The sequence below is a fragment of the Ambystoma mexicanum genome, chromosome 7p (assembly GCF_040938575.1).
Source record: "Ambystoma mexicanum isolate Mex_15411 chromosome 7p, UKY_AmexF1_1, whole genome shotgun sequence".
NCBI lineage: Eukaryota > Metazoa > Chordata > Amphibia > Caudata > Ambystomatidae > Ambystoma > Ambystoma mexicanum.
Window position 1 is genome coordinate 605,462,272 of NC_090939.1, and position 26,726 is coordinate 605,488,997.

Here is a 26,726-nt window from a genome sequence, read left to right on the forward strand (position 1 = left end):
GGAAGACAGTTTACTACTTGCTGAGAAAGGAACAACATTTCTGAGAGCATTGCGGTCATTGAATTTGGTGTGGTGGTGCATGGAGTTGGTCCCGTAGGAGTACTGTCCAGGTAGTCTGCGACTGAATTGCACTCAGTGCATTTCACTTTGGTAGCTTTAGCCTTTGGTACACTCCTAACAGCAGCAAAGAACTGGCACACCCATTATTCGATCTTGGTGCTAGAAGTAGGCACTTCCTCTACCTCATCTTCTTGGTCCTCTTCATTGTCTTAGAAAGTACTGCGCTTTTTTTGTTGTGAAGCTCCTCCAGCTGGTGGTGGTGGTGGCTCTTGGGGAAGAGGGATGGCATTAGCTGATGCCATTTTAAGATAAATAGCAGTTTTGCTAAAAGTATGTACTGTGTACTAGATTGTTAATGGATAATGATTAGGAATAGGTGTTGGATCTGTGCAAGGGAAATTTTGAAGTTGAAAGTTCCTAGATCAGTAGAAAATGCAGTTCTGAACTGTTTGCGAAGGACAGATCTTATTGTGAAGTGCAGACGGGTTCTCGGACGCATCATCATGCTGCACGCCTGCATATGGTCATGTGGCACTGTCCAGAAGGTTTGCAATGAAGTCAGATGTTCGTAGACGTCTGCGGGTGCAAAACTAGTTGAAATAGTTGCAAAAAGTGTATAGAAGTGTTAAAAATGATTCTAGAAGGTGGGAAATGGCGAGTTTTAAGGTGACACTTTGTAAATTGGACACAAATATTGTTATATTGGGTAAGTATGATATTAGTAAGTTGTAGGAAAATAGCACGCACTGGTACAAACCCATGAAATTCAATGAAAAAACTTTGTTAAAGGGACGTAATGGTTAAGTTGCACTAATAAAAACCTATGAAATTCAATGATAAAACTTTGTTAAAGGGACATTATGGTTAAGTTGCACTCATAAAAACCTATGAAATTCAATGAAAAAACTTTGTTAAGGGGACGTTATGTTTAAGTTGCACTAATAAAAACCTTGTTAAAGGGACATTATGGTTACACTTCACGATAAGATCTGTGCCTCGCGGACAGTTCAGAACTGCATTTTCTACTGATCTAGGAACTTTCAACTTCAAAATTTCCCTTGCACAGATCCAACACCTATTCCTAATCATTATCCATTAACAATCTAGTACACAGTACATACTTTTAGCAAAACAGCTATTTATCTTAAAATGGCATCAGCTAATGCCATCCCTCCTCCCCAAGAGCTACCACCACTGTTGTAATCAAGGAGCATGAGAAACACTGCCCCCTACCTTAGAAATAACACACGCGCAACATTTTCCACTGTCCACCTACCCCTCCATATTAGTGTCTGGTGCCTCATTTCCTCCCCATATTTCGTTCTTAGCTCTCCTGCCAAAAATAAAATACATCCAAAAACAACAACAGAAATGTTCCTTTAGGAACCACCTTTCACAGTTAAAAATAAAACTAAAAAAAAAAAAACTTATAGACTCCATCTACTTTACATTTCGCAGTAAAGTACATAGACACAATAAGATTTTCCAACATTTCCATTTGCATTTTGTGTTATGCTAATGGAAATATTGTGGCGTTCATCTTCCGTTCCAAGGACTGGAACGGTGGATACCGGCCCGACAGCCCAAGTTATCAGCCCAAGCGAAGCGAGGATGGATAACAAGGTCTCTGGAACATAATCCCCCCATTCCAGCCCTTGTAATGGGGGATGAAGGCCATTAGCACCCTAGGTTCCTAAAGCGGGAAATTACAAAGGATTTTTCTTCTTCACCGGGACGTCGGAAGGAAAATCCTTTTCCAAGATGGCCACCATGGAAAGGGAAGGCGGGGTTCCATACAGGACCCCTCTTCGCTTTCCATGGAAGCCTGTAGAAGGCGAAAAGAGAACTCTATTACCTTATTACCACAAGCACATTTTTCTTCCCTCTCAAATCTATCCCAATTTCGAATAACTTCACCACAAAGCTAGTCCCAGGTGGACATGGCCACTTTAACCTTATGTGTTGTCCCTCGTGGTCAGGGCCAGTAGCCAGATTGTCTGGATCATGATCTTTGTTCCATGACCTGGACAATCTGGCCACTGCCCATGGCCAAAGGCTATAGCTCAGTCACCAAAGATATATCACTATTTTTTGTACCTACATTATGACACTTGTCAAAAAATAAAACACAGGCACATTTGAAAAACCATGCTTTCAGGTCCTTGCCAATGCTCCTTACAAAAGTTTGTTGGAAATCCACCCATGTTTTATTTTTTCAAAAGTGTCAAATGACTGCACATACAATCGTCATATAACCTAGCCCCCACTTGACAAAATCCATTCAGACTTTATGAAAACATTTATATCTAGATCTATAATCCTTTTGCAAACCTTTGTGTAGATTTGTCAAATGGCACCACATTTATAAGCCTTTACAATATTTTGGGACACCCCACTCTAATTCTGCTCCCTATTGACAAAATCCTACCAAACTTCGCAAAAACATTATATCTAGATCTATTATCAGTTTGCCAAATTAAGTGTAAATTTGACAAATGGCACCTCATTTATTAACCTTTACATTATTTTGGGACCCCCCCTCTAATTTTGCCCCCTCTTCACAAAATCCAACCAAACTTCACAAAAACATTTATATATATATGTATGATCAGTTTGCCAAATTAAATGCTCCACGGGGAGCAAAGTTATAAGCCGCCCAAAAAGTGCTCTTGCTATGGGTTTAGCAACTTAACCATAGCTACCACAGGCCATGTAATATATATACATTACAGGGCCTGCGGTAGCAGCCCTGTAGTTATGGTTAAGTTGCTCAACTCATAGGAAGAGTAATTTTTTGGTGGCTTATAACTTCGTCCCCCCTGGACGAATCTGCATATTTAGGTATCGTGCAGGGGGTGCAAAGTTATAGGGGGGGGTCCCAAAATTTGATATTTTTTCCATAGACGCAATGGAAAAAAAAGGTGCATACGCCTACAGCCCAAACCGCTGGATGAATTTTCACCAAATATGTGACAGGAGTGGCGGCTTGGTACCAAAAGTGTGCTTTTGTAAATTTGGAGTTAATCCATCCAGTGTTTTTTTGTAAAACGGCCCAAAAGTAGGTCAACAAAATAAGTGATATCTGGGTTCGGTCTGCAGACTCACTTCCCTGTTCGCTTCGCGGACGGACCTCCAATTGGTCCAGAGGTCGACGTGAGGTTCGCTGACACAAGACATGCTCACTGATTGGACGGTGAAGAGCGTGAGGTGAGACATAATTTCCGAAAATGGCCATCATGTTGGATCCGTGGACAGCCCTGTGTCCGTGGACAGTGCAGCGAGCGGAAAAGGCCTGGGAAATACATTTAGGGTTATTTGGTGGTGGGAAGAGGGACTGGGGAGGGTGGGGGAGTGGAAAAAAGATGATATGGGGTTCTTTGTATAGGTGGAAAAAGAGCATACGGGTGGTGTGTAGTACGTGGACACTGCAGTAGTCCGCGGACAGAGTCCTGGACGGACAGCTTGCGAAACACATTTGGAGTTATTTGGTGACTGAAAGAGGTCTTGGTGAGGGTAGGGGAGTGGAATATAGGTGATATATGGGGACGTTTTCATAGGTGAAAAATAGGGTTGGAGGTTGAGGGAGTGCAGGGCGAGTTGTGTTATTACAATATTTATTCTATGTCCTTCTTATGTATAGTTTAATTATGCTGTGGTGAATCTGGCCACTGGCCACAATATAATAATATGTGTATAGTAATTGCATCTAGGCACTCGTTACAACCATTATAATAATATGTGTATAGTAATTCTAGGAAGTGTAGGGGCAGTATACAGTATTTGTAACATGGTGACATAATACAATTGAAGTGTAGTACTTATGATTGCTGAACAATTTTTATTTTTTATTTTTATTATTGTATTTGGTTAGTTCAAACCTTTATAAAAAACAATTTCAAGTAATCACATAATACATATAATTAAAAGAAGAAGATGCTAAGAGAAAATTAAAATAGTACACACATAGTTACCAGACAGGAAAACAAAATAGATTAAGAGAAGGGTAATCGATTTAAGTCCAATACATCAGCAGAAGTTCTCCCTCAAGGTCAATTAATTAGATTGGTTCAGTGTGCACACAGCAATTAATAATACCACAAATAGAGCAGCATATAAAAAAGATCAACAATTACATTCACATCAGATATTAAATACTACCAGTTGTAGTCTAGGGAGAGTGAATCCACAGACAATTCAAATTAAATAAATACATTCGGAATAAGTCCAAATTTTGCAGATCGTGTCAAGGTAAATAAAACTAAAATGAAATCCATCCCCTGCCAAGTATCATTTGTTTACCAGGTCTACAAATTCAGTGATTTGATGAAACCAGCCAGGGCCAACCCTTCCCGCATATTAAAGTTTTCAAGACAATGTTTCCATATCATATCTTCATCATAGAGGAATAGATTCATTGCAAGTGCCCCAGATATTGGGTTCTTAAGCACTGTAGTTGGAGGCATTCAAGCACCAGATGCCTTAAGGTTTCCAGATTTGCCATACAAAACCTCCAAGTAGCTGACTCCGCCATGATAAGCGATCTCCTAAACTGGATTTCCCGAGTTGGTAGTAAGTTCCACCTCACCCTTAGTAGGATACCCCTGTAGTGACGATTAGGACATTTTAACAGGATCCTAGTCAGGGTTCCTCTTCGTCTGTGTTTATGTGTCAGGTGGCTCATAGATGTATCGGTATTCTGAGACCATTGCTGAACAATTGAAGGTATAGGTTGAGTTTGTTGTAGATGGTAATGAAGGAAAAATCTTTGCTTTTTTGTCTATGAAAAAAACACAGTATAATATGTTAGGCAGGATAGTTTAAAATGTTTACAATCTCACATATTCATGTACTTTTTAGACCCTAATAATCAGGACATTCTAAGTACTATGTTTGGAACAACATTACTGTGTGTTATGCACAGTTGATGTTTCTGTTTGCATAATCATTGGGTCATTGGGAGAACAAAATTCATGCAGGATTTATAAAAAACAACTATATTTATGTGAGTTTATTTTTGACAGTATGTTTGTTTGAAGTGTGCTGTACTTAAGGGAATGTGTAAAGTGCATAGATATGTGTATTTGTTGTTACAAGCTTTGTTGGAGTAAGAAGAATCGCGATGGTGTAATTGAATTTAAGTGTAATGAAGGGTATTTTCGAAGTAGTTAGATACCTGTTGGCGTATTCTAACTATTTTGCTTTTCAAAAGTAGCATTGTAGTATTATGGATGTAGTTAGATACCAGTTGTCGCATTCTAACTGTTGATAGTTTCACAGGTTAGTGACTAAATTAAGGTTTTACTGAATGTTAAGTAAGGGTATTTTTGAAGTACTTAGATACCTGCTGGCATATTCAAACTGTTTTGCATTTTAAAAGCAGCATTGCAGAACTGTAGGTGTAGTTAGATACCAGTTGGCATATTCTAACTGATGATACTTTTAATGTTCTGAAGGGTATTTATGAAGTAGTTAGATATCTGTTGGCGTATTCTAACTGTTGATCAATGACTAAATTTAGGTTTAGGGAATATTAAGTAGGCATTTGTTAGATTTGCTGATACTCTCTGTTTTAGAGTAATAGAAGTGTTGTTGCATTCAAACCAACCACTTCTTTTTTTAATGTATGCAGTGTAGTGACCTGCAGTGGTTGTGGCACCAGTGTGGTAGATTATGCCTACTGTTGTGTAGGTTTCCACGTGATTTGGCTGAGGTGCAGACGGGGTACGTGCTGATTTTCCACACGATTTAGATGGGGTGCGGACGGGGTACGTGCTGAGATTCCACGCGATTTTGCTGGGGTGCGTACGGGGTACACGTTGAGTTTCCACACGATTTGGCTGGGGTGCAGACGGGGTACGTGATGAGTTTCCATGCAATTTGTCTGGGGTGCAGACGGGGAACGCGCTGAGTTTCCATGCGATTTGGCTGGTGTGCAGATGGGGTACGCGCTGAGTTTCCACGTGATCTGGCTGGGGGGCGGATGGGGTACATGCTGAGTTTCCATACGATTTGGCTGGTGTGTGGACGGGGTACGTGCAGAATTTCCATGTGATTTGGCTGGGGTGCGGATGGGGTACGTGCTGAGTTTCCACGCAATTTGGCTGGGGTGCGGAAGGGGTACATACTGAGTTTCCACGTGATTTGGCTGGGCTGCGGATGGGGTACGCGCTGAGTTTCCACGTGATTTTGCTGGGGTGCGGACGGGTTACACTCTGAGTTTCCATGCGATTTGGCTGGTGTGCGGACATGGTACGTACTGAGTTTCCATGCGATTTGGCTTGGGTGTGGACGGGGTACGCGCTGAGTTTCCACACGATTTGGCTCAGGTGCGGAAGGGTTATGCGCTGAGTTTCCACGTGATTTGGCTAGGGTGCGGATGGGGTATGTGCTGAGTTTCCACGCGATTTGGCTGGGGTGTGGAAGGGGTACGTGCTGAGTTTCCACATGATTTGGCTGGGGTGCGGACGGGGTACGCTCTGAGTTTCCACGCAATTTGGCTGGTGTGCGGATGGGGTATGCACTGAGTTTCCACACGATTTGGTTGGGGTGTGGACGGGGTACGTGCTGAGTTTCCACACAATTTGGCTGGGGTGCGGACGGGGCACGCGCTGAGTTCCCACATGATTTGGCTGGTGTGCGGATGGGGTACGCGCTGAGTTTCCACGCAATTTGACTGGGCTGCGGATGGGGTACTCACTGAGTTTCCATGCCATTTGGCTGGGGTGCGGACGGGGTAATCGCACCCCAGACAAATCGAGTGGAAACTCAGCGCATACCCCGTACGCACACTATTCGCTCCTAAACAACCACGCGACACCTGCACAAATCCACAGGAAGCAGACCCCTCCTGAAGGGACACCCACTCCCCAGCCCCCATCACCCATCCCACCACCCTGCAGGCAGCCCCACTCATGGGACACCCCAGCCCCTATCACCGAGCCCACAGGAAGCCCCCTCCACATGGGACACCCCAGCCCCCATCACCGAGCCTGCAGGAAGCCCCCTCAACATGGGACACCCCAGCCTCCATAACCCAAGCCCGCATGCAGCTCCCCCTACATGGGACACCCCCAGCCCAGCCCCCATCACCCGTGATGCCACCCTGCAGGCATCCCCCGCCACATGGGACACCCCAGCCCCCATCACATGAGCCTGCAGGCAGCCCCCACTACATGGGACACCCCCAGCCCAGCCCCCATCACCCGTGACGCCACCCTGCAGGCATCCCGGCCATATGGGACACCCCAGTCCCCATCACCCGAGCCCGCAGTCAGCCCCCACTACATGGGACACCCCCAGCCCCCATCACCCGTGAAGCCACCCTTCAGGCATCCCCCGCCACATGGGACACCCCAGCCCCATTCACCTGAGCAGCAGGCAGCCCCCACCACGTGGGACACCCCCGCCCCCATCACCCAAGCCCACAGGAAGCCCCCGCCACATGGGACACTGCAGCCCCCATCACCAAGCCCGCAGACAGCCCCTGCTACATGGGACACCCCAGCTCCCATCACCCGAGCCCGCAGGAAGCCCCCGCCACATGGGACACCCCAACCGCATGGGACACCCCAGCCCCCATCACCCCAGCCCGCTGGCTGCACCCACTACATGGGACACCCCCAGCTCAGCCCCCATCACCCGTGACGCTACCCTGCAGGTATCCCCCGACACATGGGACACCCCAGCCTCCATCACTCGAGCCCGAAGGCAGCCCACAACAACTGTGACACCCCAGCCCCCGTCACCCGAGCACGCAGGAAGCCCCTACCACATGGGACACCCCTAGCCCAGCCCCCATCACCCGTAACAGCAACCTGCAGGCAGCCCCTTCAAGACTGGCCATCACCTGCATGCCATATTCTGACATAGTGACACACACCACCCTTAGACTCCTGTCCACAAAATATCCTGCAAACACCAAAAAAAACATACAGCTGGCCCACAAGCTTCAGTGTCCCAGGTGATCATGCGCAATTGCTGACGCAAATCATATCCCAACATACACATCACAAAAGTGTATGTCAAAGTGAGGCCCTGCATGCCATGTGACAAAGTAATGTCAACAATCCACATGTACAAAGAATGACACAGTGACAGAATGCAAAGCACCCTCGATTTGAGTCACGTGAAGAGACATTGGCCTGGCGCGTTACGTCAATGAGCACACATCACCTGAACAGATAACCTTATAAACACACAAGTGACCCTCCCATGTTTGAAGGACATGACATGACATACAATCAAATGACCTGTCATTCTGAATGCACATGTACACAAGTGTCCAAAGGGCCAAAGAGTCCCGGGAGGGGGATGAGAGTGAAGATAGGAACAAGTAACTTGTTAGGGCAGGTGACATTGAGATGGTGCCAGTGGATGGAAAGTGGTGATTGATGAAATGTGGTTTCGGAGGTGCCAGTTCAGCACATGTGAAGGGCATCGTAACAAATACAACCAAAAAGACAACAAAGAAAGTCTGCCCAGCCGGTGTCAGTTCCAAGCCTAAGTGCAGCCAGGAGGTGCAAACTATAGGTAGGTGTCTGTTGGCATACATAAAAACAGCCTAAGGATTGGGCATGCCATGGAGCCAGTGCAGGTGTGTAAGTGGCGTGCGAGGGGACCTTTTGTCAAGTTCAGAAGGCAATGAGCTGACCATAGCAGATTCACACATGACTTCATCAGGGCAGAGGAGTACCAAAAGCACAAGCACAGAGGAAGACTCAACTAATGATTGAGTACATGGCAATCATACCATGCCCTATCCACCAATACTGCAGCATTGTTCTGTCCATATGTAAAACCATACCAATTGAAAAAAGGTATTGCAAAGCAAGATGGCCAACTACACGAGAGACAATGAAATAAGCCCAAAGACATGCTGGTGAAGGGCAAACACGTACACTGCATCAAGCAAATCCTGGCCCAAAATTGAAAACATTTTACACTCCCATCAATCACCCCACCCACAACCCTCCCAAACACAGTGAGGAACAATACACATTGATGCGGAACATGTGAAAACAAATGCCACTACACCGTGCACACTCCAACTCCACCTTGACACCCATCCACTGGTCATGCACACCAGAATATTCCTCATGCAAATGGATGTCAAACATGACACATGCATGCAAGTGTGCACACACATGACCAACAATAGTATTTAGCATGTACACATTACAGAGTAAGGAAGCTTCAAACTTTGAAAAAATAACAGATCAAGCATCACTGGGAGTAAAAAAAAATGAAATATATTTAAAAGTAGTATTAACGTCATACATATATATTTTTTAAATAAAAAGGTGCATGAACAAACAAATCAAATGTAAGAATGTCCAAATGAAAATCCAGTGTACGTAAACAAAAGATGGAAAAGTCAAAAATAAAGTCCATGTCCCTAAATGATATTCAGAAAGCAAATCCAAATGAAAAAAAACATTACAGCATGGTGAACACAAAAGTAGGGAAAGAAATTAGAACTGTGTAGAAATGAAAGAGGTCCAATGTCCCAAATGCACCCCAAACCATGAAATAGAACTCCACAAAATGACAAAAAAGGAAACTATGTACAAAAAGTGGAGCACAGTCCAAACACTCTAAAAAACATAAAATGAAAAGGAAACGTATACCTAAAGAACTATATACAATGGCAATGGGCTGGTCCTTCTACTCACCATGCTCCCTCAATGTCTCGGCCAGGGCATCATGGAACAGTGCGTCCAATTCCACTAGGCAGGCCTTCGCTCTCACCTCGAGGGCTTGCAGGGACTCCAACATGCTCGTCTCCCACTCCCTGCAAGTCTCCTCAAGGACCTCAGCCTTCCTCTCTGCCCAACGCAGTGAAATCTCTGCCCTGGCCATGGTGAGTCTTGCCTCCCGAGTCCTGCCTCTCTGCCTCGATCTGCTGCCCAAAACGCTGCAACACGGAAGACATCCTTTGGGTAAGGTCCATGTTTGCCTCCTGCCTGATGGCTGATACCTGCCTCCCTGAGATGGTATGCCCCGAGTACTGTAGCCTCCTACTCCGAGTCTGCTGCTGCCCAATAGCCCGGTGCCTGCTCCTTAAGGACAGCCTCCGGGATGATGACCACCCCCGGGGCCATCGTGCACGTGACCTGCTCCTTGGAGCCTGCTCTCCCTCCATTGCCACGGCTCCTGTCGCCGGCTGGATCTGCGTGGTGACCACCTCGGATGATTCAATTTCGACTCCCGACTCTGGCCGTGATGTGATCTCCACCAGACTGGCCGCCGGGGTTGGGACAGGTACACAGAGGGCCTTGGTGGTATCTGGACCAGAAGGCGACAGGGCGGACGACTGACGCACAGAGGAGGAAGACTAGGAGGGGTAGCAGAAGTGGCCAGGCCACGCACGCAATTCGAGACCAGGAAATGTGCTAGTCAGTTCACGAGACGTAAGACCTCATTGTGATGATCTGCAAGCCCCCCATTGGGAGCCTGCACATCATCACAAATGGTGCCTGTATGCCTCATGATACCAGCTAGCAACGGTTCGACCCTGTCCCGAATGGCAACATCTGCAGGTATTGGTGTTTCCGTTTGTGTGGAAACATCTGCCACCTCCGGATGGGTCCGGCCTGGGGCATGCCTGCAGGTGCATACTGGCGCAGTCCCAGGGGCAGGATTAGGCACAGGCACCTCCATGGTGACCTGCACTGCCTCCTGCCCTGGAGTCTGGACTGCACCAGTCCCATCTACCTCATCACCCCCACCGGGCCCCATGGACTGGGCTGATGCGGCCTCCTCTTCCTCCCCCGCCAACCCGGATGCCTCCCCACCGTCTTCCGCATTGGATTGCCCCTGTGCGACTTCACCTGACCCTCCCACTGCCGAGGGGTCCACGACCGCCTTCGCCCTTTTGGACCTTCCCTCAGCAGCTGCGGCCGTTGTCTCTGACGTGGCACCAATCTCCTCGCTCCCCGAAGATTAAATTGCCTGGGAGCGCGACTGGGCTTTGCGTCTGTGCCTGGAGGATGCATCCCTGCTGCCTTGCTCCACAGCACCTTCTCCGCCCTCTTCTTCCAACGTCCCTGTGGATAGGGAGGCATAGAGAAAAGATACATCAGGGTACTGTACATTTGTGTATATGGCACAAAACATTTGCACATGAATTGCACTGGCAAAGGCCACAAACATCATCACCCTCCACAACACACTGGTACGTGCAATTAACACACAAGCACATACATGACTGTCCTTCACAACAGTCAGTCAATCACATCCTTGGACAAGGCACTGTCAGCACATACAAATTCTGCATGCCCCTCACATGCATAATGGAACATACACATGTCATTAACACACATCACCTGACAGTCCTAAGGCAGGGCATGGAACCACCACATCAGAGTCCACTCAATGTCAATTTGCCAGCAAGAGTCAAGCACACATTCAAATGTTCCAGGAACATCCATCCAGGAGTGTTGGCCAGTCACACACTCACTTCTCAGACACATGCACATGTACACCATGCATGTCCATGATGTTGCCGACAGCACCCATGTGTCACACCTTTCAAATGGCCACGTCCATACCCATGTATGCAACCATGTGCACGTCATTACATGCTGCAGTGCATCACACATTGCAACTGAAACATTGTTGATGTCACAGATGCTTGAATGGACACACATGCAGCACTGTATGGGACATGCACACAGACATCCGTACAGGAGGTATACCTGATGCAAGGTCAAGGTGCACACTCCAGCCGCACATCAACATGCACATGCACTGTGAAGGACAACTCATGGACACTTACCAGTGGACTCCAGACGGAGCTGCAAATCCATGACCTGGGCATGCAGCACTGGGTAGAACCTCTCCAGGACCCGCATGTTGTCGGTGTTGAACCGGCCCGGGCCCCCCCTTGGTTCACACCAGCCTGGAGGAAGCGCCGGGCCTTGTTGCGGGTCCTGGCTTTGAAGTTCTCCCAGCGCTTGTGGACATGGCGGAGGTCCCGGGGTGTCACCCCCTCCGCATTGATGGCGCCCACAATGTCGGGCCAGATCATCTTCTGTCCTTCCTTGACGACTTACTTTGGTCCGTTGAAGAGGGCATCATAATGCTGCAGGACTTGCTCCACCCTGACATCAACTTCCCTTGCGGTGAAGCTGACAGCCCTCTGCCTTGCTGCCGGGGGGTTGCCACTTGCTTCCGATGATGTTGGTTCAGACATGGAAACCCCAGAGGCAGGTGTGGGTGGGCAAGGTGGTCCTGCAGCTGGGCTGTGGAGCGGTGGTCTGGCACATTGGGAGTCTTCTGAATCACCAGAGGTGGTCACAGGTCCGACGACAGGAGCATTGGCAATGGCTGTGCAGCAGGCACCAAAATTGCACGGCACGTGGGCAGCAAGCACACACAGTGGGCAGGCAGCAGCAGATGGCTCGTAGGAGGCAGCTCAGGGCACTTGGAGGCAGGTAAATTGGCTGGTAGGCAGGAGCGTGGGTCTTCCGTGTTACTCGCACGGGCAGCCGGAAACAGAGTGACTCAGCACGTGCGGAAAGCTCACGTTAGCGTGAAATCAGAGGAAAGGGCCTAAGCGCGTAAGTTAAGTGACACGCGCTGAATGTTGGGCGTGGGGTTTAGGATCGGGATTAAGTAGTGCGTTGGAGACCATCACGCGCTTGCGCGAATTATAGCGGATGGACATTTGGAATTTGTTTCCATGTGATCTCTTCACTACTGCGACCGTGCAAGCTTCTTGTTATGGTGGGGGATTGCCTCCGCGCACACATGGGTGTACTTTTGAGACTGACAGTGAGTTACGTATGCATTTTGCATACTGTGGGTGCCCCTGTGTGTCATGTACCCCCTTACTTAACATCACAGTAGCTTACGTGTCCTTCACATATGTATTTTTTGTGTTGCTGGGTGCCACAGCGTACTGCATAACATTTTGTTCTTTTCACGCAGGTTACCGAGTGGGTCGCGTACACGTATTTTTCATTTTTGAGGTGCCTGTGCGTTACGCAGCCCGTTTATTTTTCCCGAGGGGTTACATTGAGCCTTGCTGGGGCACACTGGTATGTTTAACATCACATACACTGTCCCCTCACTCAAATTGCCCAGGACAATTGATAGTGCACCTCCCATTGCATTAATCCATCAGTGCCATGCCTGGGAGGGCAACAAGTGGGAAGAGAGGCAAAGGTGGACAAGGTGGCAGAAATGGCAGAGATGGCGGAGGTGGCCAAGGTGGCCGAGGTGGCCAAGGTGTCCGAGGTGCCCGGGGCCATGCAGGGAGAGCCATGCCCTTCACCCAACAGGGTCAGGGAGATGCAGCTGATGCTGATGTCCACAGCTCCCGGGGTCCTGGAGCAGCATTGCCATCCACTGTTCACACCAGACAGTGAGAGGAAGCTGCAGGGGCAGCTGCAACAACCACCACCCAGGCTCAGGGTCACCCAGCCAGGCCTGTAGTGGTCCCGGCCCAGGCCAGCAGAGACCCAGGGGCGGATGTCCTTGTCTCCAAGGGCAAGAGACGTGCGGACAAAGATCCAGGCACCAGCACTCAGGGTCCTGGATCAGCATTGCCATCTGCTGTCCACACCCGTCAGGGTCAGGAAGCTGCAGGGGCAGCTGCAGCAACCACCACCCAGGCTCAGGGTCACCCAGCCAGGCATGTAGTGGTCCCGACCCAGGCCTCCAGAGACCCATGGGCGGATGTCCTTGTCTCAAAGGGCAAGAGACGTGCAGACAAAGGTCCTGGCACCAGGACCTAGGTACAGATGCCTGAAAGGCTACCTACAGTCACAGCATCAGTGGGTGATGCCACAGCCCAGTCCACCATTGCTCCAGCCCCTACTGACCCAAGTGGTCACAGCCACTCAGGGTCTGCACGACCTTACAAGAAGGCAAAGCATGCAGTAGGCGAACAGGCTCAGACCGAAGGTACGGCACAGGAGACCCACACGTCGAGGAAGAGGAGCTACAGTTATGAGGAACTCCAGATCCTCGTGGACTACATGCAGGAACACGAAGGTGACATGCTTGTGCGGGCAGGGAGCACACATACGCCTGCCCAGCGTATGGCCCACTGGCAGTGCGTCACTGATTGAGAGGCACGCAGCTTCTGAGGCAGTGAAGCGTTGGAATGACCTCTGGCACCAAGCCAAAGATAAACTGGGTGCCAACTATGCCTCTACTCTGGTGACTGGAGGTGGAACACCAAAAGAGAGAACGAAGAACTCACTCTACATGAGGAAATCATAAGTGATATGATTCATGTGGAGCAGATCCAAGGCGTGGGAGACCTGCCAATTTTTGAGGCAATGTCTGGTGAGTGGTGATGCGTGTGTGTCCAGGACATGTGTATGTTGCTTGGATGAAGTGTAATGATTGTCTGGCAGTTCTGTCTGCATTTACATGACTGCCATTGGTGAACCATGTCATGGTGGACTGACATGTGCTTGTTGTCCTGCAGACTGCATACGCACAATGTGCTGCACACCGTGACAATCCTCATCACCACACCTGCTCACTCCTTCCATGTCACTCTCTGTCCAGCCTCTCTTGGCCCTCTTCCTGCTCCAACCTGTGAGGGTGGATAGCCTGTGATAATCTTCCACTCCACACTCGCCTTCTCTCCGCACATCTCTGACATCTCTGAGAAGTCACCTTGCCAGCTGCACCTCCTCAAAAGAATTCTTCCTTTCCTATCCTTCCCCCAGCAGCACACTGTCTCCAGGGGACTGGTCATTCCTATGGTGGGGTACTGCAACGGCCTCTGCCAAGATTTCTGTGCTTCTACTCTCTCCCCCCTGCAACTCATCCAGAACTGGACTGTGGGAATTGTCCTTTTGTCTTGAGGCCAGGTATTGTATCTCCCTAGGACTGTGATGATGGCACTGGCTCCCAGTGGCTATGACTGTTCATTTCAAAACCCTGTGCATTGTCCACAAGCCCTTATGGGTCCTGGGGCCGCAGTTCCTTCAACTCCATCTTCCAAATTGGCTTCCTTCTCATGGTCTTTGATCATCCTTTTCCTACTCCCTCAGGGTCAGTTACTTCTCATAGCAATTAATTGGTGGTTAATGTCTATCTTCGGCTGGGGCCTCCCGCTGGTACAGCCTCCCTGCCTCAATGGAACTTGAGGTGAACCTTCTCTGGGTCTGGAGGCACTTCTGATGATTCCTCATCTGTTGTGCTTTCTCTCCTTCTCTCCCCTGCTGGAGTCCTGGATGACTGAGAGAATGCACTAGTCACCTCCCCACACTCTGATCTCCGACACGGGCCTCTAAGCCACCAGTTGAACCCATGCACTGCCTCCCTGCCATCCCCCACACTCAGTGGCTGTTCACTGTATCCCTACAACCCTCTAAATTAAATTGACACCTGATGTCTGCACTTACACTTACACCAGCCCGCCACATTTTCATTACTGATTATGTAGTTGTATTTTATTTGGATGCCGTTCCCATGTACTGCACTGCCCATTCCCACTTCCAACCCCAGGTCTCACCTTCACTGTGCCTATTCACGCGTGTGATGTCAATGTGACCTGGCCTGATGGGATGGGTGTGTCTGGCTTCACTCTATTCCACCACCCTTGCATCGTAGCACCTTGTGACACTTGTGTGTATTGAGTGTGTGATTTACATGTCATGTCATGTCACATCCATTGTACATGGCTCTGGGACAGTAGTCAGCAAGTTCCAGCTCATGCAGTTTAACAGTTCAGGCATGGCTATGCTACGTGGCATATGTGTATTTGCATCAGTGATGTTGTTGACTGATCTATGCCAGTCAGGTGCTTGTGTGCCAAGCAGGTGCTATGCACCATGCACTACATTTGGTATTTAGCCCTTCCTCACACGTCCATGGCTGTTTTCATGTTACCCTTCACTTGCATTGACACTGCATACGTGCAGGAGTTTGACATGGCAGGTTAATGTGTTGCATGACGACATTGTGATGCCTACGTGTGTCGGCTATGCTATTTACATGGCTCTTCATGTATTTTTCTGTCCATGTACAGGTGATGAGGCATTGGATTCAGAGGAGGAGATGGAGGAGGTACAGTATACTGATCCGCAAACAAGCACCAGTGGAGGACGTGGTGTGGCAGCCCATGATGAACCACTGGAGCTACAGTCCATCCCGGCGCTGACTCAGTATGAGTATGCCTCTGATGATACCTATGGCTCTGGTGGTACACAGGAATTTGATTCCTCTGTGCTGTCGCAGGTGATTGCATCAAGTGTGGGTTCTGTTGTATCCCAAACGTCTGACAGGGGGGGACCGTCACAGGGCCAGTCAGTGTTGGTACATCTGTCTGTGGTGGTTACGGCTGCAGGGTCATGCTCCACAGTATTGACTCTTGGTCCTGGGCCAGCTGCTCAAGGGAGGGATGCAGTCCTGCAACCACAGACAGCACCATCACATCAAGGGCCAGGTTCACTTGGCCCAGGCAGGCGTGGGGTCCGCGAGGGCAGAGGCCGTGTGTTAGCTGGCGATACTGTGTGGGAGCAGTCCATGTATGCTGTTGCACAACAACAGGCTGCTTCATATGAGATGTTGGCTCAGGGCATGGATAGGGTGGCCAATTCCAAGATACCTCCAGTAAGACAGGTGGAGCACCAGCAGCAGGAATTGCGGTCCACATGCCACTCACACAGGCTGAACATGGTGGCCAGCTACAGGAGCCGACAGGCAGAACTGAGGGCTCTGCGTGCATCCATGGCTGCAGAGGGTCGGGCCCACAGGGACACCCTTAGGTTAGAGTATAGGTCCCTCAGAACTACACTGGCTGCACTAGAGGCAGCCCGCAGATGCAATCATCTCAGTCCCGCATGGCTACTGCCATGGAGGACCAGGCCAGGGCTATGCGTGGTGATCCTCCTTTACCACTACCACATTTTGATGCGACACCAGAGGGTGGCGATAGCAGCAACACGTCTCCCGATCCATGCTAGCCATGCGGCCCATTAACCCATGGAGGTTTTTCTTCTTTTCAACATCCACACATGTGGGTGTTGACGTGCACAAACTTTTACAACATTTTTATATAACAGAATAACAATACAAATAATTTGATACAATCATAAAATTAAAACTGCAATAGCATACTACATAGTTGCCACAGTTTTAAAAAATGAGATTAGTGACATAAAGATTTTAAAAACATCAGCATAAAGTAGATTGATCACTTTAGTACAACTTCTTTGTATGAATAACTGATATACAAAACATATTGAATGAGTATAAATATGTTGTCAATTCATTGTGCAACCTTTGAATAGCAGCTAACATAAAAGCGATAGAATTTGAAGATATGTCTTTAAGAACAAAATAGCATAGGAGTAAACATCATAAAAAAGTCACATTAATTTGACTACAGTGTGCAAAATGACAATAATTCACAACATATGGATATGCAAAAAATTACTCATTGTTACTAGTCCAACAGTAAATTACATCCGAATGAACAAGATGACATAAAAGATCATAATGTTTCGACTGTATTATGTAAAATAGCATAGTGCAAAGTATATGAATATACATAAAATTACTCATCATTTCTTGTGCAACTATCGTATTCAGCTTTAGTCAAAAATAAAACTCATCCTATCCTAATTTCCACAGTCTCCCAGGGTATCCTAGAATATTTATGTTCGGCTAAAACTCAAAGCATAATTTACATTTCGGTGACATAATTTGTTAGGAGAAGAATCGGACTCTACTAAAAAATAATAGAGTCATTTAGAGGACCAATTTGCAAGAAGCAACCTCCCAAAAATCAGACCCATATTTTTCTAATGTTTTGTCATTGATGATGGTTGAAATGCAGGCCCATAACAATGCCAGCAATATAAACTTGTTTACAGTGGATTAAACTATTTGATTAGTTTCAATACAAAGGCTACTAGACAAAGTTAGTTAACTTTTAAGCATTTAAGTATTCACACTAATGTCAAAGGCTGGAGAGTACACTTCTCTAAACTATAAGTGCATTCACCTAAGCCAGAGCTTCGTCGACTTTAAATAACAATCTTGTGAGAGCCACAATTAAAGAAATGTTATCTCCCCTTAAGCAACTTTCCCAAAAGTAATGACGAGCTAGATCGATCGCCTTCAGATATTAAATACCCAGGAGATTACGCCTTTCTGCTTCAAAATTAGGACAGTAAACCACAAGATGTTTTAGCGTTTCATGCTGGTCTCTATTTGCACATAAGCAACAGTTCCTCCCAACATTAGCAAATGAAAATTTGTACCAATATTTAATTTGTTCGAGTGTATGAAATTGGTTCAGTTTGAATCTAAGGTAAACTGTTCTTACTTTTTCGCAAGGGAATTTTGCTATGCAGGGAGATCGAAATGTTCTTTTTCTGGGAAATAATGCGTACTCCGAGAAAGTTTTGTATGCGTCATTGGTCTCAATGGCATTGATCCAATCCCATTCATAAAGCTTGCGTTTAACATTGGGAAAGCCCTGAATGAGATCCTCAGTTGTTGAGTTTATTTTCACCAAAGTTTTATTCATTTGATCTGCAAATTCTAAAATGGATAGAGGATTACCATCTCTCAAGAGATCATTGAGGTCTTGGAAAGAGAGTTTCGAGGCAGGAGCAACATTTTGGCATATCTGGCTAATTTACGCCATGTAAATCTTGATGCAAGAGATGAAAGCCCAGGTTCGTGCCGAATAATTGAGTTTGGGACTGCAGACGCCAAACCCAATGTTCGTTTCCACAATTGTGCCTGGAGGATGTTTGAAACATCCTCCAAATCTAAGAGGCAAGTATCCAGACCAAACAATAGGATTGGTTCCACCTTCATTAAGTAGAAGTCTACAACAGGCAACATTGAAAACTTACAATATTTCTTAAATACTGTTCTCATCTGTGAAGACAGAGGTCAGGCTTTTATTTTTAAACTGTTAAACCATGATTTAATGGAATTGGAGTCAGACAAAGAATAACCTAGCTATCGTAAAGAATTCACACACTCAATTCTTGCACCAGCTATATTCCAGTAATAAGACTTTATCTGTCTTTTATTGCTGAAAATGATGATCTTGGATTTTACGGATTTGGTCTGCAAATTATGCTGCGTTGCATATTCGTGAAATTTGTTAAGCTTATTCTGTAGACCATGTGGGGTCCTGCCAAACAAGATAATATCGTCGGCGAAGCAGATCCAGTGTAACTTTAACTTGCCCAGTCTCACCGGGTACAAAGATGGGGCTAGCCACAATTTGCCCATATCACAAATGTAGAGGTTGAACAAAGTTGCAGCGAGATTACACCCCTATTTTACTCCAGTCATAGTAATGATAAGGGGAGTGAGCACACCATCTTGCGTAACGCAAACTTGAAATGTTGTGTTTGAGTGAAGCATTGCAACCAACTGCACGAGGCTGTGTGCGAAGCCCAAAGACAATAACTTTGTCCATAGCAATTCCCTTACTACCGAGTCAAAGGCGCAAGACAGATCTAAGGCCACAATATATATGGGGCCTGAATTAGTTAATTTGGACTTAGCTGGGTTATGGGCAACTATGTTCCCATTTCTTTACGAAAGCCCACCTGGTACTTTGAGTAGATGTTATTCTCGTAAAGGTAGCTTTCAAGGTCTTTCAAAAGTAAAATGGCAAACACCTTAGCTGCAGCATCCATAAGGGCTATGGGGCGAAAGTTGTCAGGGTCGTGGGGATCACCTTTTTTGTGGATAGGAATGCGAATGGCGTTTCGCCACGAGGTCAGAATAGTATTAGAACGCAAAATATTGTCAAATTTGGCAAACAAAAGAACTGCCCAAAAATGTGGGTCTGATTTTAAACGAAGGATCCGGTCCGGCCCTGAGGCTTTGGGTGTTTTTAGACTCTGAATAGCCCAAATAATGTCTTCCACAGAGAAAATAAACTGCTCAGTGCAACTTAGAGCGAGTACCCCTGAGTCATAGGATTGAAACTGTGAAGGTAATTGAAATTTTGCACCTATGTACAATTGCCAACTATTTAATGAACTAAAGGAGGCTAAATTACAGTGGTCAGTGTGGGAATATTCTCTAACTATTGACCATATGCTGCAGGTATCATTTTTACCAAGTAAATGCATCATCCGTTGGTTATCCTTAAAATGAGTCTAATGATTGATAACTTTCAATTGGTTCCGATATCTTTGAAGGATGCTGTGCTTTGCTGCATAATATCTTGACTCACCCAAGTTCAATTGAATTATTAACCTAAGGCTGCGATTCTTCTCTCGTTTGTAATGAGCTATTGTAGCATTATAAGAGTGACAGTGGAGCTTGGATGATTTTTTTGAGCTGTACATAAGTTTGTATAAGTGAATTTTAATCACAAGATTGTTCCACGACTCCCTTAAAGAGGCATTACATGTCAGTAAGTTCACCTCATGGACTCGCCAGGAGTCACTATTAACCAAATATGTTAGTTCCCTACATAACATGGGATGCCAATGCACCAAAGTCCTCAATCGATCAGATTGTACTAAGACCAGAGTCGGATCAATCACAAGAGGGTAATTCTTCTGATACACATGTAGGAGAATAGGCGAATGATCACTCAGTTGGGAGTCCAAAATTGACACAGAGTCTACACTTCCCATTAAACCAGCTGATACAAAAAATAATCAATATAATAATCAATATAATACAAAATAATTACAAAATAATTACAAATCTTCGCTATTTCATCTCCTTAACTTAAAAACCAATGGCAAATTATAATACGTTTACAAACTTCCAAGCATTTTTGGCTAACAATTTTACTTAAAATATGAAGGTATTTCATAACCTTCTACAGAAGAATACTTCTAAAATTTAAAAGGGATCATTAGACCAGAACATCACCAATTTTAGCCCTAGTAATCTCTGAAATTCTCTCTTTTTTTTGTATCACCAAGCCACTTGGCTAATTCCCAACAAAACATCATGAATCACCCAAGTTCTAGCGATTTGCCAAATCACCATTTTTTTGTTACGAGCATTGGTGCTCGCTACACGGACCAAATTCTTCTCCTATTTAGATTTGGAATTTTTTCAACTAGAATGTCTGATATGCAACACCTGTTGGCACCACAGGAAAATACTTACAGAGGAATGATTATGCCCCCTCACTTAAAATTTGCAACCCACTATTCTTTTCATTTATTGCAGCCTCAATTATATTCACAAGTCTCACCGTCGCCAGTATAATTGGATTATTAAGTCCCCACATGCATCGCAACCAGACCATTTGGCATTCAAAACCTGAGTTAGCTCCCATATAGGTGCCTAGACATTTCAGTCTTTGTGATTCAAAATGCGGGCAATACAGAAATAAATGCTCTAAAGATTCTGATTCATTAAGGTTCACACAGAACCAGCAGATCTCTCCAACCCCATACTCTCGCTGTCCGAACCATTTAATAATGCGAGTGCCCGTATGGATTAGGTCAAGACGAAATCCCATGCAGATCGTTCTGGCTTTCTTATCGGGAAGAGATATCGCCTACGTGGAGTGTATGTATGTCTGAATCTAGCATAGTTGGTAAATGACGCATATCCTGCAATTAAATCAGCATTATGAGCCCCCGCCTTCATGTGAAACCGTTTTTTTTACAAACCAGGATGATCGATTATGTCTTGCTTTGTCAAATTCAAAGAAGTTAACACCTGGTTCATTTGCTTTTGAAAGGCGTAAATTGAGGCTGGATAATCAGCAATTAGCATCAACTTAAACATGCGCCATTCATATCTGTAACAGAGAGGCATATTATATTTTCTCCCAAAATAGGCCTCCCAGGTGGGTCCGGCTATTGCAGCCACCATGCGGTTGACTGGCACGCATGAAGGGTTTCTTAAAATAGCCCATAGGTCCCTTACGTTGCGCTTGCATAAAAGTTCAATCATGCGTTGATTCTCAAGATTGTAACGATCATGACGCATTTCCTTCTTTTTTTTCTTATATTTAGCCAATATCGATTTTTTTGCTGGCATATATAATACAGAGCCTGCATAAATTCGTTTCACGGCTCGAAGATCATGGTTTTTTAGACGTTTCAAAGCATTTATAGCTGGTGAAAATTTGTGCATAGGTTTAGGATCGATATCACTCGGCAAGGCTTTAGATAGGGTCACAAGATGGTCGCGAATCATCATTAGATTAATATCAATGACCTTCTCTAAAAAGGCGGAAGATGCCAACTTGTCAGTTCAGACCAACAAATCTTTGTTAACCAGAAACACAAGTCTTCAACAAGTGCCTGGGTTCCATCGTACAGCAAGTACTTGTCTATCACCCTCTACTAGAGCCATGGCAATCGATGTCTCAAAGGTTTTAGGAGCAAGATGTAACCTGGTGCCCAGCAAGCTGTGATCACCCAAGCCTACATTAGAGATTACCACCGGGTCAAGAAGGCCGGACATCTCTGGTGATGCCAAAAAATAGTCAATTAGTGAATGGGAATTAGCACACTGCCAGGAGGCTGTTGGGCTATGAGAAGCGAGAGAGATTGGATAGATTTTCCAGGCTTCAAAGAACTCGCTCCAAAGCTTCCCTCTACTTTGAGCCTTCTTCGCATAAGGGGTAGCATAACAGGCGGCTAATTTTTTTCCATCTAATTCCAGACATGCATTAAGATCTCCACCTATCAAAATTCCGTGCAGTGGATAGATCAGCGAGACATTGGACAATGTCTGATTTTTTGCCTTTAAAGTGGTTTCCAGTAATTCAGCGTTTGGATTCCAATAAATTGATGGCAGCAAAAATGTGTCTATGATGTCACCTGTCATACACAATTCCACCATTAAAAAGGCGTCAGATTTATCCAGGGGCTTGCCCGTAAATCTCAAGCTATTTTGAATAAGAATAGCAATGCCACCACTAGGACGACCTGTCTGGTTCCACAGAGCAGGTACACTAAACGACACATAGCCATCTAAAGCAATGTCATTCAAAGACATCGTTTCTTGTAAAAATAGGATTTCTGGTGCATTTTGTATCCCCACCATTTTGTGCCAGACTTCGAGATTCCTTATTCCACAGCAATTCCATGATGAGAGAGAAATATTAGATGGTCATGAAGTGGACGTACCCTCCTTCAATGAGACTGCCACTTTAATAAGTGGCTCCAGCCACGTTAGACCGCTTAATGCCTGAGTAAGCAAGGCGAGTTGCTTTGGTCCCCATTGGTTGACGAATCGGACCCCTTGGGGATCTGTCCTGAAATACAGGCAGGACAAAATCAAAAAAGGACCATGCATTATCCATGTCCCCAAACAAGTATGGATGAAGTCCCAAGGTCCTGAAGTCGTCCTTAAAATCTAAAACGAGTTTGGTGATAATTTGGGACTGAAATTTATACAGCACTCTAAAGTTGCTATGACTTGCCAGTTTGACCCATTCAATATCTTTTGTGGCTAGATTCCGCAGTGAAGCAATCTGATAAAATGCATTCATCAAAAATGACCTGTTGATCAGCGAAGTTCCATTTAAATTGGGATCACTTACCCAGCCAAGTATTTGATTCATCTCTCTGGGGGTCTCTGAAAATAAGAGATTCCCAAAAGAGGGATCGTTGGGTTTGGCCTCTGTGGTGGATCCCCCTTAGCACAAGATTCCACCTTTCTCACTGACTTGTTCAATGCGCACGGATTCAACCCAGGCTCTACATTCTCCAAGTCATTTGGGACGATGAAATAGGCCTCAGCAAGGAGATCAGGACCCCTCTGAAGGCCTTCGCTGTTTATCGAGGGTATCAAAGTAACACTTTTTTTTTGTTGCGCTTGATGGCGGCAATCGTCTTCTATTATAGAGGTAGCCCCCTTTTTATTTTCAGCGCTTGGGAAAAAAGGTATGTAGTTGGGATAGCGTCTTTTCAGTAGATTTTACAGTTGGTTTATAAGCAGGCACATGAACTTCACCGTTTCCTACAACCTTGATCTGTAGATGTTTCTTACTTTCCTTGTTCAGTTCCAGGAGATTTAGTGCCAAGTCATCTAAAATCGAACAAGACTTTGTGGAGGGATCAATAACGGTTTCTTTTTTAGATGTTGAAGATGTCTCCACTATAATTCTGGTTTGAGGTGTGGCTTTCTGCTTAACTTTAGCGCAGCCTGCCCGTTTTTGAGGTCTCAAAAGCGATTTCTTCACCTTTCGGGAGATGAAATGCATCCCTGGTTGTCCAGCAGTTTTCACGCCTGTGTTAGTCACCAATGAAGAATCTTGGGGCTATGCAGAAGCATGAAGGTCAATTATGTCCATTAAGGCTGATGGACTATCAGGGGAAGGTGTTGACTCCTCAACCTTCACCATCAATCCATTTGTCGAGTCAGAGACTATTGGGAGTTGAGTTTTTGAAAGCTCATTAAACAACAGCTGTTCCACTTGTAGCAGATGATCATGATGGAATTTAGCCACCTCCAGAAGATTGATAGGCTCATTAGTACCTTGCTCTGTAACAAAAACTTTTGAACCTTCCAGAGTTTGGAATATGTTCTTTGTAGTGGATTTGTGTCATGCACCATGTTGTCTGTTTGCATTCCCTGTGAAGATACTAGGGGACTGGTTGATCGAGAGACAATGGCTGATTGAAACAATGTCATCATTTTTTCTATTTGTTGAGATAGAAGGATTTTGATTGTTGCTCAGACAAAATGTATTCTTCTAGTTTGCTGATTTTTTCTTTTATAAAGGCTAGTGAACCCTGCATTTCTCTCAATGAGCAGTGAGTGAGTTCATGGCCTTTATGAAGAAGGTTAAGAATTCTCGTTATCACCGGAAAGTTTTGTAGTTTGTGAGTAAAACTATCAGTGGGAGAATCCTCAGGAGTTGAGGATGGTATATCAACTGCTTTTGGAGGAACATGACCAGAACCATCTTTCCTTACATCATGGTCACCAAATGGGTTTGGTAAAAAGGAACCAATGACTTCTGATTGAGTGTTGAAGTTATCACCCTGACAAAGAGCTGCACTCGTTCCACGCCCTTGATAACTCGAGTCTAGGGTTTCCCTTCTAGCTACCATAGGCTCCTTATAAGTAATTTTGTCTGGGAGGTGAAGGTGGCTTGCTCTCGGAATGCATGGGTCCTAGCTGCAGGCGATGAAGGGCCAAGGGATAACCGTTTTTCCCAACTCACTCATAATCGCAGGCGCAAGCATTGAGGTGTCAGCAATATGCACAAAACCTTCCTGAGCGTCTTTCATTGAACAGCCACAGTCACCTAAGTGGGGGGGATCACAGGTTATGTTCCCTTCATCATCATTTGCATCTTTGACAGAAAATGAAGGCAAATTCAAACCTGAGTTGGCCACGATGAGGGTACGACCCTCCCCAAGTACAAGACGAGGCGGTAAAGAGGGAATCTGTGCCCCCTTTATGTCGGCGGGCAACAAACCCAAGGGCATGGTTACCGACATGGAAAGGAGAGATTTTTTAGTTGGGGGTAGCAAAGGTAAAGTACTATTTGATGATTTGACAGTGGAACTTTTCACTATAGCTTTCACTGTTTCACTCAAGCGATTCCCACTTCTCAGTGAGCGACTCATAGTCAATTTTGGACAAACAAGTATATCCAGTTGACTAAAAAGTGTGCAACAACAAAAGCCCTGATGTCAGCGCAAATAGGTTTGTGGACAAGTTATACTAGTCAGAGCACACTATGGTCAACAATTTGCAGGAAATGGAAAATAGGTGCAGCACAAAGTTCAAAGTGGTACAAAGTGGTCTCCCAAATAGCTGGACAAAGAGAGGTCAGAGAGGGATTTAGTGTACATAGAGAGTCAGTAGTATCCAAGCACAGGTGGGGTCAATAGCTACACCACACGGCCAGTGCAAATGTAAATGTCAATTCACAGTAGATTTAGGACAGAGTTCACCATGTATAATATGAGAACAGCAGTGAAGTCTGATCAAATCCGATCTTTATTACGGTCGGGCGGGGTAAGGCCAATCAGATTTGGTAACTAAGTGTTCAAAGAGACTAACCAATTTTAAACATGCGCCAATCGTTGTTTGTGAGCCTAAGGGCCGACGCTTCCACGACCCCACACGCCCACCGAACACTAAACACACAGCTGGCACACTGCGCTGAGCTCCGCGCATACGCGGTGTGTTTAAAGGGTGGATCGTTATTCGGGTGAAGTAGAAATAGGACTTCCAAGGATTCCAATGGTCAGTATCAAATAAGCCTTGCAAGTCATGTAGATGATTAGTGCAGCACACTCCAGTAGTGAAGCCAGAGAGGCACAGAAGTCAAGCCTCCTCCACCAGCAACCACCAAACACACAGCTGGCAAACGTGCCGCGCTCCGCGCATGCACGGTCTGTTTAAAGGATGGATCGGTATTCGGGCTGAAGTACAAATAGGACTTCCAAGGATTCCAATAGTCAATATCAAATAAGCCTTGCAAGTCACGTAGATGATTAGTGCAGCACACTCCAGTAGTGAAGCCAGAGAGGCACAGAAGTCAAGCCTCCTCCACCAGCAACCACCAAACACACAGCTGGCACACTGCGCCATGCTCTGTGCATGCACGGTGTGTTTAGAGGGTGGATTGGTATTCGGGCGAAGTAGAAATAGGACTTCTAAGGATTCTAATAGTTAGTATCAAATAAGCCTTGCAAGTCACATAGATGATTAGTGCAGCACACTCCAGTAGGGAAGCCAGAGAGGCACAGAAGTTAAGCTTCCTCCACCAG